General features: G+C 48.4%; 1 protein-coding gene across 1 annotated transcript in view; it reads right to left on the bottom strand.

Moving 5' to 3' along the window:
- Positions 1 to 2815: 2815 nt before the first annotated feature.
- Positions 2816 to 15402, bottom strand: part of GRM7 (glutamate metabotropic receptor 7) — a 794973-nt gene continuing 782386 nt past the window's right edge. The window contains exon 11 of the mRNA XM_012761143.2: positions 2816 to 5740. The gene's annotated coding sequence lies outside the window, so the exon portion shown is untranslated. The remainder of the gene's footprint in view (positions 5741 to 15402) is intronic.

The raw sequence follows: 15402 nt of genomic DNA, 5'->3' as shown, positions 1-15402 counted from the left end.
TATTCCATGTCTTCTCACCACCACACCTCTAGCTCCTTCGTTTCTTCCGGTAAATATTTCAGACTCGCCTGGGGGGGAGCATGCCAGGCACGTGTACCTCGGACATTCCCCTGTTACGGCGGTCACCACGTTTGGTGGCAATGCATCTTCCAGATTAATCTTCGCTGCCTTCGCTTCCCGAGGGCGGCAGACGCTGCTTCCCCTCCCCGCCTCCTGCGTCACGCTCTGAGCTGCTGGGGCAGGCGGGGCACCTCGGTTGCCGCCCCGGCCACCAGCACGAGGGAGCTTTCCCCTCTGGTTCTGCAGCCGGGAGCTCTGAAATCCCAGGCGGGAAGAATCCAGGTGTGGGCAGCCCCAGGCTGCGTTCAGAGGCTCTCGGAGGACGGCCCGTTCCTTGTCTCCTCTGGCACCTGGTGGCCGCCTCGCTCCGGTCTCTGCCGCCGGGGCGACGTTGCTCGTCTGTTGTGCACAGCACATGTCCCTTAGCCACCCTCTGACAGAGACGCCTGTGATGGCGTTTATGGCCCGCCGGGAGTCCGGGAGAGTGGCCCTGTCGCAAGAGCTTGAATTTACTCACGTTTGCAGATGCCTTGCCCAAATGAGGTGGGGCTAGCGACGGTTTCTAGGGTCAGGGTGGCAGCTGTGGAGCCCTGGCTTGCTCACCACACCGTTCCTTTACTAGCAGCCTTTCTGTGCCGTTTTTCTTGTTTGTTTTTTGAGACAGAGTCTCACTCTGTTGCCCAGGCTAGAGTGAGTGCCGTGGCATCAGCCAAGCTCACAGCAACCTCCAACTCCTGGGCTCAAGCGATCCTCCTGCCTCAGCCTCCCGAGTAGCTGGGACTACAGGCATGCGCCACGATGCCCAGCTCGTTTTTCTATATATTTTTAGTTGTCCAATTAATTTCTTTCTATTTTTAGTAGAGACGGGGGTCTCGCTCTTTGCTCAGGCTGGTTTCGAGAGCTCCTGACCTTGAGTGACCCTCCTGCCTCGGCCTCCCAGAGTGTTAGGATGACAGGCGTGAGCCACCCCGCCCGGCCTATAGTGTGATTTTTAAAATTAACATTTTCCATCTGAGTATAAATAGAGCACATCCTCAATGCAAAGGAAATGGAAAGCACAGGGTAAAAAATCAAGAGTAAATAATAATTCATACTTGCATAACTCATTATATTTCTTTGAAGCTTTTTCTTGGCATATTTAATGTGTATTTGTGTCACTCAGATCATCCTGAAAATAACTGTGTGAGCATTTCTGTGTAACATTCATTCTTGTGAATTGTTTTCTATGCTGTTTAATGGTCTATCTATTATTATTATGTACTGTCCGTACATAAACTCTTGTCAACAATCTTATTTCACTCTGGTTAGGGTTTTATTGTTTTATACGTTGATGATTATGATTGTTATGCTTGGGCAAATAAGAAATCATGTTCTGGGCATTCTATTAACAATTTGGTGTTTAATTAGCATAGGGTCCAAAGCCTGTAAGATGTGAGCTCAAATCCCGGCTCTGCCACTTAACAGCGTGCGTGTGTGTGTGATGTTAGGAGAATTATCGCACCACTCTGCTCGTTCCTTTCACTACTCTCTATAACGAGGGTAATTAGTCCTCCCCACGTAGAGCCGATGCCAGGTTTAAACGGGGCGATACGTGTGAATGGTTCAGCACAGTCCTGAGCACAGGAGCGCCCGCTGCATTTCTCTCTGTCCTGTCTCTGTGCACCCCGGCGTCCGGGTCGTAGCGAAGGCTGTTCTGCCCGCTTGGCTCAAGGTCCAGTGCCATTTGCCTGTCCCGGTTTCTGTTCGTCGTAAATGTTCACCAGGAGGACGGCAGTTCCCCAGACGGACTCTGCCGTCGCCCAGCTCAGTTGCCACATGCAGATTCTCGGGGAAGCTGTGTGTCTCAGAAGGAGCAGGGAAAGGAAATACGCCGATGACGCTGGTAGCCGCAGTGGTGGTGGTGACAGCTACGTGTAAAGAGTCAGCCGTTTGCTGAGTGCAGTGCGGTAATTTGCCAGTGCTTTGCAGGGATTTTTCTCTTACTAGTTAGCAGTTTTGATGTTAACTCGTTTTCTGGCTAAGGAAATGGAGGACTCAAGAGCATTCACGTAACTGCCCCAACAGCAGTCACTGTTGCGGCAGAGTGGACAGCCAGCATTACAGCTCTTGTCACAGCTCTTATTCCTTTGACAGGGGAAAGAACCGAGAGCACACGAAGAGTCCGAGAACAGCCTTTATTCTTCTACAGCAGGCTCAGCACGCCTAGTGTTACAGCTGTTTTGGCGTCCTCCGATGTTCTCCCCTTCCTGCCCTTCTGCCCCTGCTTTTATACCCTTGGTAGGGCTCAAGAAGCGTCCAATCAACTATAAGCTTTAATATCCAATCAGCAACAGGCTTTAACATCCAATCAACAACAAGCTTTAAGATCCAATCACCAACAAGCTTTAACATCCAATCAACAACAAGCCTTAACATCCAACCAAAAACAGTGGTATTCAAAAATTACCCAATCAGGATCATGCAAGCAGCGTGACCAGAAATGGGCAGCAGCACGTGGGCCTGGGGCATTCCGGCATGCGGGGTCTGGTGGCACGCAGGGGTCCCAGGTGGCTGTGTGCCTCGGGGTCCAGCCCCAGCAGCGCGCCCTCCAACTGGCCACGGGCAGCGCTGGGCCGAGGAGATGCGGAACTACGGGGAGGCGGCCTCGTCCCGGCATCCGACATTTTCCGCATCATTACGAGGAGGGGAGCCAGGTTTATGTGCTGGTTTGTGTGGCTCTACGACTTCAACACGTGGGTAACCCAAAGCTCATTTCTGCTTCCATTTGCATTTCCTATGGTCTGTTGGTTGGAAGGTGTTTAACCCTTTGCACTCGGCTGTCGAGTGTGACCCGACACGGTTGGCATCGGTAGCAGCTCGTATATCGAGCCACACTCGACACGGAGTTTCACCGGGGGGGAAAAGGGGGATTTTTGTCTGTTTTTCCAGTGTCTTTTCTTGTTTTCATTAGCACGAAAGGACAAGTAAAACATAAATGCCGTCTCAACTGGTGCCACCACCTAAGCTTATCGTTTGCATAGGCAGCAGTCTTGAGTAGGAGGGTCCAAGGCATGAGTCGTGGCATCATGCCTTTTTGAGCTTTTTGACTCTAAAACGGTGGCATATGTTGTTTTTCTGGGGGCTTGAGGTCAGTGTTGTACATTCCTATATATTGTACAAAGAATGCCAAAAAAGAAAGAAATGAAAAACCGATAACGCATGTGAAATTTATTAGGAAACCAGTACATGATCTTGTTGCAGAATGCAGAGATGGTACGCTAACTCCCGGGGGTAGATTTTTATCCACTAACTTACAGCAATGTTTAGATGGAAAGCTCCATACAATCACACCCCTCACCCTAACAAAAAACATAAAGATTGCATTGTTTGTTCTAACAGAAAAATCAAAGGAGGAAGAAGAGAGACGATTTATATTTGTGAAACATGTGGATGTAAACCAGGTCTTCGTGTGGGTGAATGTTTCAAAAAATATCACACCATGAAACATTAGATTAAAATTACTCTTTGAATGTATCAATAATTTGAAATATAAAAATATCCAAATGAATAACTCTGTATGAAAAGAAACTCCAGTTTTTTGTTCTACTGCCACGCTTTGTAAAAATCTGGGGTATTAAAAAAATTAAATCCCGAGTGGAATAAAGATATTGAGAAAAAAGCAAGCGAGTGCAAAGGGTTAAAGGATAGGGAAACTAGGAAATGCATTTGATTTTCATCAGGCCGATGTTGAAACGAGTCTTCTGGTCTCAGCAGACACACTGCCTGAGCCAGCAGGCTGGGCAGCTGAGGGTCAGCAGGGAAGTTCAGCAGATGCCAAAGGTGGGACACAGGTGTGGGTTTTCTTACTTACAGCAGAAAATTAGTCAGATCTCCCACGGATCAACATAAATACATGTTGGGTTTCGGGGCCTAGCTTTTGAGTGCTAAGACCAATGTTCCCCTGGGCAAATAGACCATCTTTGCTGTCCCTGTTGCTGAAGGTGCTGTGAATCGATCCATGAGGGTGTTTGTTACTGTTGGGTTTTGGGGATCTCAAGTCTTTGTCTTGCTGTTGGCAGCGTGATCACCATGCTTGTTGACAAATGCACTAATTATAGTGGTTAATCTTTACTTGTGTCCTTTGGTTAAATTTTGCAAAGGTGTTTATCTTTTCACTTTTCCTCCTTTCTCAGCTTTGCTGTTTTTGATAGATGACTGACTGAGTAAATACCTGAGAGTTGTCAGGTCTCAACTTCAATTATGAAGGGGAAAAAAAGCATGAGCGCCACGGCAGCTCCCTTTCTAGGAGACAGTGTAACCCCTCTGGGCTTTACCGCGCATGTCGGATGTGGCTGTTGTCGTGGACTAGAGCATGTGGCTTCTAACAAGTTGGATTGTCTACGTCTTTGTCTGACTTAGGACTCTATGAAATAAACTATAACTAAAGGGGGAAAAACAACTAAAAATATTATTGCAGAAAATAAAAAAGTTAACCAAAGTATTTTATTGATACATTCTTGGACAATATCACAGAATTGAAAGAGAATGGAAAGAGGGAACTTTTCAGGAAGGGTTTTTTCTTTTTTCCCACTAAATTGGCACATAAGCAGCAAGATTAACGAAAATACTTATTACAAACAGTAAAAAACATACATGCTTTTTTTTAAAGTCCTTATCACACTGGTCAGTCAAAGAGGGGCATGAACAAAACCTCAAGACGTGAAAAATCCATATTCTTTCCTTCAAACAGCTTAATCACTATTGAAATTATTGCAAAAATCCATATACCCTAATTAAAATAACCAAAGAGAACACAAATACAAATATTGAACGTAATAAACATGTACTGTAAAATACATTGCTGGCATGCATTCCAAAGATCAAGACTTCTGCTCAGTTCAGCCAATTACCTTCCTTTCATGTAACCTATACCAAAGATAGGTGGGGCATACTTTTCTCAGCACAGTTTTTGGTCTTTAAATATCTTTTTTTTGTTGTTTGGGAAAAAAACAAAACAAAACAAACATGATCTGCAGCGGTACTATAATCATCATCATACAGTCATGTACAGATGCCTGTAGTTATTTTTTTTTTTTTTTAAGTCTGCCGAGATCTTTTTACTATTTCAAATGTGGTGACGTTTTCCCAAATATTCTGCTGTCTGAGAGAACGGGGCTGTATGGGAACAGGGCGTCCGGAAACAAACAGTGAACCGAGGTTCGACATCAGATGGCAAAGGACGAAAAGTTCTCACCAACTGTACAGAAAATTCCAAAACCTCGCAACCTGGAAGTGCATACACACGAAGAAAGACAGGTCAGCCCCAAGACGGTCCTGTGGCTCCCAGCGGTCTGTCCTTGAGAGCCTGGGTGGGACTAGGGTCCCAAAACACTCCCTTTGGCAGGGAAGGTCCAGAACTGCAGCCGGGTTGGCAGTGCTGATGCCAGTGACTCGTTAGGCCAAGATGAAGTAAGGATGCCTCACGAAGCAGCTGTGTAGGATGCTTGGATCCTCTAACATCGGTCTTCCGGTGGGGGAAGGTCCTCTGGTGACGGGAAGCGAGTTAGGACCAAAAGGGTCCTATCTATGCCAGGTTGGGTGAGGAATAGCTGAGGGCCGGCCTCGTCCATGGCTCCCGGGCAGGGGACAGCTTAGATAACCAGGTTATTATAACTGACATACTTCTTTTTTGCAGCAGGGCCTGAAAGAAAATTTGTAGAGAGTCAGTTGCAGCAAAATAACCCTGTCTGCAAAGGTAGAAGTAGGATGAGGACTTTTGCACTCAAGGTTGCAAGGTCGAGGTAGGGCGGACATGGCTTTGGGGAACACACACACACACAACCTTGGATCCCTCTGACTACTTCTAAGGTTTTGTTTGCTAACACCTGCAGCTCCCAGTGACTCTCAAATGGTCTGTGTCTTCTTTTCTGGCCTCCCTGTTTATGGTCTGTAAGGTTAGTAAATTTGCCAGTAGTTCTCTTGCTTTCTAATCAGCCAACCCCAAACTTAACCCATCCGTGTTGCAGTTGCAGTTTACAGTTTGCTGTGTGATCTTCTCTAAGGCCTTTCCATTAGAAATGGCCTCTGCTTCAATTCACAATTGCAAAGCTATGGAGACAACCCAAGTGCCCATCAATACATGAGTGGATCAATAAAATGTGGTCTATGTATACCATGGAGTACTATTCAGCTCTAAGAAACAACGGTGATCCAGCACCTCTTGTATTTTTCTGGATAGAGCTAGAACCTGTTCTACTAAGTGAAGTATCCCAAGAGTGGAAAAACCAGCACCACATGTACTCACCAGCAAATTGGTATGAACTGATCAACTCCTAAGTGGACATAGAGGAGGAGTAACATTTATCAGGTGTCGGGCAGGTGGGGGGGAGGGGACAGGTATATATACACATAATGAGTGAGATGTGCACCGTCTGGGGATGGTCACACTTGAAGCTCTGACTTGAGGGAGGAGGAGGAAGGGCAATATACATAACCTTAACATTTGTACCCCATAATATGCTGAAATAAAAAAAAAAAAAAAAGAAATGACCTCTGTTTGGGAAAGGTCTGTTCCAGGTCATCGAATTTGACCTTGGACTAGGTTGAGACAACTAGACTCGTCTTCTCCAAGGCCGCTGCACACAGTCAAACGGTTATAGATCGACTCACATAATGTTGTCATCAGTAAGCTGTGAATGGTAATTTGTAGAACTCTTTCTGTTAAGATTGGAAACGCACTGAAACCTACCGGGTGTCTCAATGTGCATGGCCTGCATTTGTTTTCTTTAAATGTAGAAATTATTTTTTTCCTTTGGTACAGTGATTTTGGGACGCACCTCCACTGCTCAGGCCCTCAATCAGCAGCTCTGTGTCAGCTGCCCGCCACACAGGGCTCGGCTCCGTGACCGCCGGTGAGCGCCGGAGTCGTTTCCTGTCCTAGTGCTTAGAGACAAAGACACCAGGGCTCCTGTCCTCAGTGCCGAGTATACGGAGGTGACGTGACATGTTCTCTATTCACCCAGTGGCACACGTTCTGCATCAGCTTCTGTTGGACACAAAGGAACTGTCACGTAGCATTTACTGCTGGATTATTTTGTTTTCCGTTGTTAGGTGCTAAACAGTACTGTTCATTCGACGCAGAGAAGTAGCGAGAGTTCTTTCAGAACTCTTCAGTAAGGACGCATGATTTTAGGGTGTGGGATATTAGAGAAATTGAGAAGCGACATTAACAGACCGAGAGGCGCTTTATTGGAACTTCGAATAACCCATCCAGTGTGTGTTACAGATGCACGCGTGATCGTGGGCATTGTCCAAAATAGTGCACGTGAGACAAGAACACCAGTCTTATTTTTTTTCTAGATTAAAAGTTAGGGCTCTCCCTCTGATGAATTTTGATCTGAAGACTCATTTCTCTGTTACATCAGACTGCATACATTAACTACACTTACACGAAAAAAGTAGAATTATTAATACATGAAATTCAGAGTGTCCTGGAAAATCTGGTTGTGAGAACTTAGTCGCGATGTAGCCTCACTTGATGAACGCGTGGCTTCAGTAATGCCCAAGTCTCCCAAGAAGTCCCCGTCACTGACACACTATTTATTCACCTGTTTTCAACAAGACGTTTAGTTTGGGTACAAGAAGGAAAACCTTCTAAAGATGCTTCTCAACTCTGAAATTTATTTTACAGTGTCCAGCTATAACACTTGAGCTGACAGTTGCAAGTAGCAGCGCGCCCTGCCAAATGCCAACCCGCTCATTACCCTCAGGACAAAAGGAGGGGGAAAACGAAAGAAACAAACAACAGAAGCTTGTACTGACCTCACGATCTGAGACCGCCTCTACTGTGTGATTAATTAAGACTGTTTTCCATATAAGCGGTACTGTCTAGTGAAAGAACGGAATCTCCTCAAATTGGTTAAGATCAAACACCAATTACTCGGGAAGAGTTCTTACTGAAAGAATAAGTCGGTTGGAAAATATTATCCCTGCATTGGTAAAGCCGAGCATTGGTTTAAATTAAATAAAAATCAGGATGAAATGTAAGGGGGAATCCTCCCACTCCCTTCCCAGTAGTAGCATAACTGCACACAGCTACAGAGTGAGCTTTCACTGGCTGTCGGTCCGTCTCAACTAGATCTCAGTCTGTTGCGCAAAGCTGCGGAACAGCACGACTTCGTAACCACAGCGCAGCCCGCAGTGAGACCTCGGGCCTGTGCAGACTCTGTACCCATTTGCTTCTGCAAAACATATAAAACCCAAGTTTGGACCCCAGTTATGCTCAGACTTTGGAGGCGAGACCCCTCTGAGCTGCCGGCGTAATGGAAGCTGTTTTGCTGCACTCTCGTGTGGCTCCTGGTTTGTTTCCGGTCTGGTCCGCCGCCACATTAAAAAAAAATTAGCAGTGATGAGGATGGCATTGCTGATGGTTTGCGAGGGTGACCTTCACGCGCTCTCACGTGGCCTTGAGACTCGGGGACCAGCGCGCTGAGAGGAGGCTGTCCGACGCTTGGATCCCCTCTCCTCTCCGCGCTCCACGGGGCGCATGCGTGGCGGGGGCCTCCCGGCCGGTTCTGGTTCAGCTCCGTCACCCACTGCGGTGTGAGCCGGCCCAGGGTCGTGCTGCCGAGCTCCTAGGAGCCTTTGTAAAATGGAGAGAGAGGTGGTCACGCTGCGCACTGTCGATAGCACCGCTGTATGAAATCTCCCAAATATTTTCATTTGGGAATATCATTGTATAAATGTGTTTTTATTTTTATGTTTTTGTTTTTACTTTTTTGAGACAGAGTCTTACTCTGTCGCCTGGGCTAGAGCGCCATGGCGTCAGCCTCGCTCACAGCAACCTCAGACTCCTGGGCTCAAGTGATCCTCCTGCCTCAGCCTCCCGAGTAGCTGGGACTACAGGCATGCGCCACCATGCCCGGCTAATTTTTTCTATATATTTTTAGTTGTCCAGCTAATTTATTTCTATTTTTTTTTTTTTTTTTAGTAAAGACGGGGTCTCGCTCTTGCTCAGGCTGGTTTCAAATTCCTGGCCTTCAGCAATCCTCCCGCCTCGGCCTCCCAGAGTGCTAGGATGACAGGCGTGAGCCACCGCACCTGGCCCATAAATGTATTTTTAAATTACAAAATGCTATATAAACAATAAGCCTCAGTACATGCGTCCTTTGCAGAATTGCTTAGGAACAGGGCACCAAAATTATAAGGAAGTTTGTGCAAATCCTAAAAGGGCAATTTACATACGTTTTCACGGCAACGTCCAACTTATTATAGCGTTTCTTTTTAAACCATTCTGGCCCTACGAGTAAATAACATACCTGCCTATGGCTTCTAATAATGCCATCTATTTGAATAGCAATATCGTTTATGATCCGGGCAAGAAAATTGCTTAGCTCAAAATAGTTGTGCAATGAAACACTTGTTAAAGAAGTATATACTTTTTATTTTAAAATGGCTAGGATATTTTTCTCCTATAAAGGTATAGGTTTTAAGGAGAAATAATAGTCTATGGCATTGTCCCTACTGACAGTTGAACAGAATAAAAAATATGTGGGGACATTCATGGGCTTTGCCATCCTTTTTTCTTCTTCCTCTCAGTATGCTTCTTGGTGGTGTTGTGTATAATGCTAACTGTTATTAGAACTCCTCAGATTTAATTTGTAACTTTAAACCACAACATTCTTGCTTTCCTCTTTTTTGCATCTAAACAGGGCCAAAACAGCCTGCCTAAGATTGAGAAATCAATTTTCAATTCCACTATGAAAAGAGTCAATACATGTTCTAGGTTTTTTTTACCCTAATGTTGTACTTCAAGATGTAAAGCACCAAGCAGAGGTGTACTCGGTTCTTAGAAGATACATTTGAAGCAAATAGGCAAATTTTTTGTCTTGAAACATCTTCAAGCTTTGGCTAAGCCAAAATCTGGGTTATTGGACTTAGGTTTTTATATGTTTTGCTTTGGAAAAAAAGATACACAATACATTACCGGCATCAGAGATTTCTACTTTTTCTTGTTACTCATTTTTCCTGGGCATCGAAAAACTCGTGTGTTTTGCAATTTCAATATGTTATAGACACAAGTTCTCCAGAGCACGTGATACACAGATGCAGTGCAATGATGCATGGAAGAGGGAAGCTTGGCACCCAAGTCTGTTTTAAGGCTAACGTCACAAATACGCCAACAGTGATAGAACAGCAGCAGAGAAGTACTCAGTGTCACTGGGTAAAAAGCTCTTGCTAAAATCCAGGCCTTTCAGTTTGGGGATGGGACAGTCACAGCCCATCCATTCATTCCTTTATAGCTTTGCCCAGGCGTCACTGACAGCTCTCAGTGTGCTCGTAGCTTGGCTAGTCCCTTCCCCTACACAGGCAGGGAAAATCATCGCCTTCACCTTGAACAGTTTCTGGTTGCCAGATGCTGTTTCAGGCGGCAGGGTCCGGCCACACGACAGTGCAGGTGACGTGCTTTCGTGGAGCTTAAATTTTACTCGGAGAGTCGCATCATTTGAAAAAAAAAAAGTCACCAGGCGCAGTGGTGGCTCACGCCTGTCATCCTAGCACTCTGGGAGGCCGAGGCGGGCGGATCGCTGGAGGTCAGGAGTTTGAAACCAGCCTGAGCAAGAGCGAGACCCCGTCTCTATTGAAAATAGCAAGAAATTAATTGGCCAGCTAAAAATATGTAGAAAAAAATCAGCCGGGCATGGTGGCGCACACCAGCTACTCGGGAGGCTGAGGCAGGAGGATCGCTTGAGCCCAGGAGTTGGAGGTTGCTGTGAGCGAGGCTGATGCCACGGCGCTCACTCTAGCCTGGGCAACAAAGTGAGACTCTGTCTCAAAAACAAAACAAATTAATTAATTAAAAAAATAAAAATAAAAGTAGATGCAGTCACTTCTCTTTATTCACGGTAGTTTCGTTGTGTACACTCGTCTCAAACCCTGACCTAGTGGACACTGAACCGCTGCTCCTGGAGCCACACGGGGCTGCGAACCTGTGAGTTTCTAGTCACCGGAAAGCTTATTTTGTACCGTCCGTCACCAACACTGCGAGCTGAGAGCCGGCTCACGCCTGAACGGAAAGGCTCCACCTCGCGTGCTCTCCCCACGCGGCACGTCGCGGCGCCCTGCGCCTGTGAATTGGCGCACGTGGCGCTGTGCTGGGGGTGGGGCATTTGAAACAGCAAAACCACCAACGAGAAACACAGGGACCGTGTTTCCCCAAAAATAAGCCCCACCCACAAAATGAGCCCCGGCAGGATGTGTAAGCACGTGCGCCATAGAAGCCCCACCCGGAAAATCAGCCCTAGTGACGGGCGTGGCTGCTCTAGTGCTCCACAGGAGAGATGGGGCCGACGGTTCTAAAGGAAACAGAGTCGCAAGACATTCAGGATGGGACTCAGGGTTTGGAGAGAGAGGATGATGTTCCAGGAGACGACGACTTCACTCTATTTGAATAAATGTAGATGGTTGTACCGTCCTTAAAAAAAAAATAACACATGCCCTGAAAATAAGCCCTAGGGTGTCTTCTTGAGGAAAAATAAATAGAAGACCCTGTCTGATTTTCGGGGAAACACGGTATTAAATAGACGGAGAAAAAGAAGGCAGAGAGAGGCCCTCTTTGGCCTCGGCTGGGAACGTGTGCACCAGGCGACTGGCAGCGCCTGCTCCTTTGAGCGTGCCCGTGAATGACGCACGCCTGCAAATAGGGCTGCGCGATTGATTTTGAGGTTGCAAATGGGTTTTAGCAGGTAGGCACGTTCTTAAATGTCGGATCCAGGGATCATGAGAACAGACGGCGTTTTGATGTCCAGGAATCCCAACCACTATCTGACAAAGCAGCCTGAGGGTCTGGAGAGGGATCAGGCTGAGGTTGCCATCCTAGGGAGGGAGGATGTCAAGGTCAGGGGGGATGACGCCTGCGCAGAGGCCGAAGGAGGTGAGAGAGAAGTGGGGCTGAGCGTGCAGGTCCGTGGTGGCAGCGCCTGTGCACGGGCGTCCACACCTCCCAGCCGCTGTCAGACCGTTTAGCAGATCGCTGCTCAGCAGCCCTCGTTTCCCGGGAGACTTTCGTGTCTCCAGTACCCAAAGCAACCTGTGACCGCCCAAAGAGGAGCCTGCCTTGCGCAGTCGGACCAAAAACCATGGAGGGGGAATCTTTCCAAAGGCAATGAACAGTGCTGAAATAATGGAACACTAGAAACGAGAAAAAAAATTATCTTGATAGTTCTTGTTTCCTAGAAATCAAGAAGTTAAATGGGCTGTCAGGCAGCTAAGCGTGGGTCTTGGATCACGCGTTGAACGGTACAAACACTTGTGCCCTGAAGGTGACAGCATTTGTTGAAGACTTAGAATGTGCTAGAAAGCGCTTCATAGTCACAAAGCCTTTTGATCCCTCGGGTGAGCCGTGCGACATAGGTGCCGATGCTATTCCTGCTCACCGAAGGGGACCTGAGGCCCAGCGAGGTTAAGGAGCGCACCTGGCGTCATTTCAGACCTCCCCACCTGTTCCGAATCATGGTTTTGATAAAAACAGGAGAGAGGGCTAACAGGAGGGGCCGATATCAGGGGCCAAAGATAATTCCCATTCTGCAAACACTTTTCTAACCGCCTGCTACACTGCGCGCAGGGACGGACGGGGAGTTCTAAGAAGTCACGGAGAACGTCGCTGTTGCTCGCTTCTTTTGACCTTTAGTCCCTATCACCCTCGAGTTCTCCCTTTAAATTCCGTGCGCCCAGCTGCCGGGCGTGCTCGGCCTGTTGCAGGGAGCAGGGAGTCCCGCGCTGGGGACGCTCGGTGACTGGCGTGGCGGCTTGGAGATTTAGAGTCCAGGAGACCAGGAAGCGCCCTATGGGCAGTGACACCCCTGACAGCCAAGCCTGGCAGGTCAGAGTCCACTGGTTTTCACCACCTCCCTCCCCCCAAGGGGACCAGTGCACGACAGACACTTTGGCCAAGAAATGCAGTGTGCGTTTGGGCTTCGAGAGGAGATCTGAAACAAAGAAAACCACTCTTGGGCCGGACGCGGCGGCTCACGCTTGTCATCCCAGCACTCCGGGAGGCCAACGCGGAAGGATTGCTCGAGGTCAAGAGTTCAAGACTAGCCTGAGCAAGAGCGAGACCCCGTCTCTACTAAAAGAATAGAAAGAAATGAATTGGCCAACTAAAAAAATATATATATAGAAAAAATTAGCCAGGCATGGTGGCACATGCCTGTAGTCCCAGCTACTCGGGAGGCTGAGGCAGGAGGATCGCTTGAGCCCGGGAGTTGGAGGTTGCTGTGAGCTAGGCTGACTCTGTCTCAAAAAAAAGTAATAATAAAAAATAAATAATAATAGATGCACAAATCTCCAATGAGCGTGCAGAAATATAAATAGAAGACCCTGTCTTATTTTCGGGGACACACGGTACTTGCGGAACGAGGGTGCGGAAGTGCTGGCGCAGGGAGCAGGCGTTTGAGGGTGGGCTGCCGGGACGGGCAGCTCGAGAGCCTTGATCAGGTGCCGGGCGCGGGGCGCGTCCATCTCGTGAGCTTCCGAGCTAGGAAAACATCCCACAGCACGATCGCAGAGCCTTTGCTGGCCAACTCAAAAAATAAATAAAGAAGGCCACGTTTGCAACCTCTTTTTTTTTTTTTTTTGAGATAGAGTATCGCTTTGTTGTCCAGGTTAGAGTGAGTGCCGTGGCATCAGCCTAGCTCACAGCAACCTCAAACTCCTAGGCTCCAGTGATCCTCCTGCCTCAGCCTCCCGAGTAGCTGGGACTACAGGCATGCGCCACCATGCCTGGCTAATTTTTTTTTTTTATATACATATCAGTTGGCCAATTAATTTCTTTCTATTTATAGTAGAGACGGGGTCTCGCTCTTGCTCAGGCTGGTTTTGAACTCCTGACCTTGAGCAATCCGCCCGCCTCGGCCTCCCAGAGAGCTAGGATTATAGGCGTGAGCCACCGCGCCCAGCCTGCAACCTCTTAAGTTGCATCCTATTTCTGTCTCTGTGTGTGGAGTGTATGTGAGCGGTGTGTTCATGTGTAAGAGTCTGAATCCCTGTCCTGCTGTTTGCTGTGTGACCTTGGGCAGGCTGGTTAACCTCTCTGTTCTTTCCTCTACTTCACCGCTCCATGAGAATAATGACAGAACCTACTCGCTGAGTTGTTCCGAGGATTATGTAAGTGCTTGATAAACACTGGCACTTAGTAAACAGTTAGCAAGGACCTGCCATTGTTACTATGTCGGTGCGTGATAAACGTTCATGTGTTGCACTGTCTGTCCTCCACGGCTTCCTTTCTGCCCGAGACAGCGTAGGACGAAGGCTGCGTGTCACTCCCCACTGGGCCATGTAACGGGAATTCCTTCAAAACCCACCGAAGCAGGAGGTGAGAGAAATGGGCCATCTTATCTCCCAAATCGAGAGGCATGTTTGTGGGCCTGTGAGAGCCTTGAACGCCACGGTTTGGGCAGGAGAAATAAAAGAACCTTCAGTTCAGCCATCGCTTTGGCTGCGAAGCCACCAGCTGGGTGACTGCCGGGGCCGTTGGCCCAGGAGCAAGGCTGACGACTCAGCATTTGCGCCTGCAACCCCGAGGGTGGAGACAAAGCCACGATCCAGGTCGGGAGCTCCTCAACTGTGTCACCCCCGTGGACCCACCGGTGCGTGGCGGTGTCTCCCCGGGCTGGGATCACAGCTTCTGAGGACCCGCCTGTTCTCGGGCAGAGGATTTCTCCATGCACGGAGGACTCTGCGTGGCTAGCACTTGGTGGCACGGCCCAGCTGCGGAGCGTGCATGCGAGGCCAGCGTTAGGCAGACCGGGGGAGCGGACTCGTGCCAGACGGGACTCTTGACACGCACGGGTTGTGCAGACGCTGCGCAGCCACGCCCGTCACTAGGGCTGATTTTCGGGGTGGGGCTTCTGTTGCGCCCGTGCTCAGACATCCTGCCGGGGCTTGTTTTGTGGGCAGGGCTTATTTTCAGGGACACACGGTAGGAGTCACCTGGCGGTCCTGGAGAGGGTGGATGCGGACGCGGTGGTGGGCACGGCGCGTAGGCGTGAGCATTTCCACCCCGCCCGCCCTGGTGTCGCAGGTGCTTCTGGTCCACAGAGCAAACATCGGCTGCAGCGAGGTTTAGGGACTTGCCTAGAAATCGACATCACGGTCAAGTTCAAGTTCTGTTGAGCGCCCTTGGCCTCGTTGGTACTCACCGTTCAGAGGAGAACTGGCACTTTCCACGGACCATTCCCATCTGAAACGTCGAGGTGACGGACGTAGACCCAGGTTGGGTTTTATTCTTCGGTTTGAGTTGCTGAAATGCGGCTGCTTCACGTTTTTCCTGCTCTTCTACGACCCACGTGTAAGGAGGCCCTGTGC

Source organism: Microcebus murinus, chromosome 28 (assembly GCF_040939455.1).
Source record: "Microcebus murinus isolate Inina chromosome 28, M.murinus_Inina_mat1.0, whole genome shotgun sequence".
NCBI classification, from domain to species: Eukaryota; Metazoa; Chordata; class Mammalia; order Primates; family Cheirogaleidae; genus Microcebus; species Microcebus murinus.
Note: the sequence above shows the minus strand (reverse complement) of the source record. Positions and strands in the feature narration are given on the sequence as shown.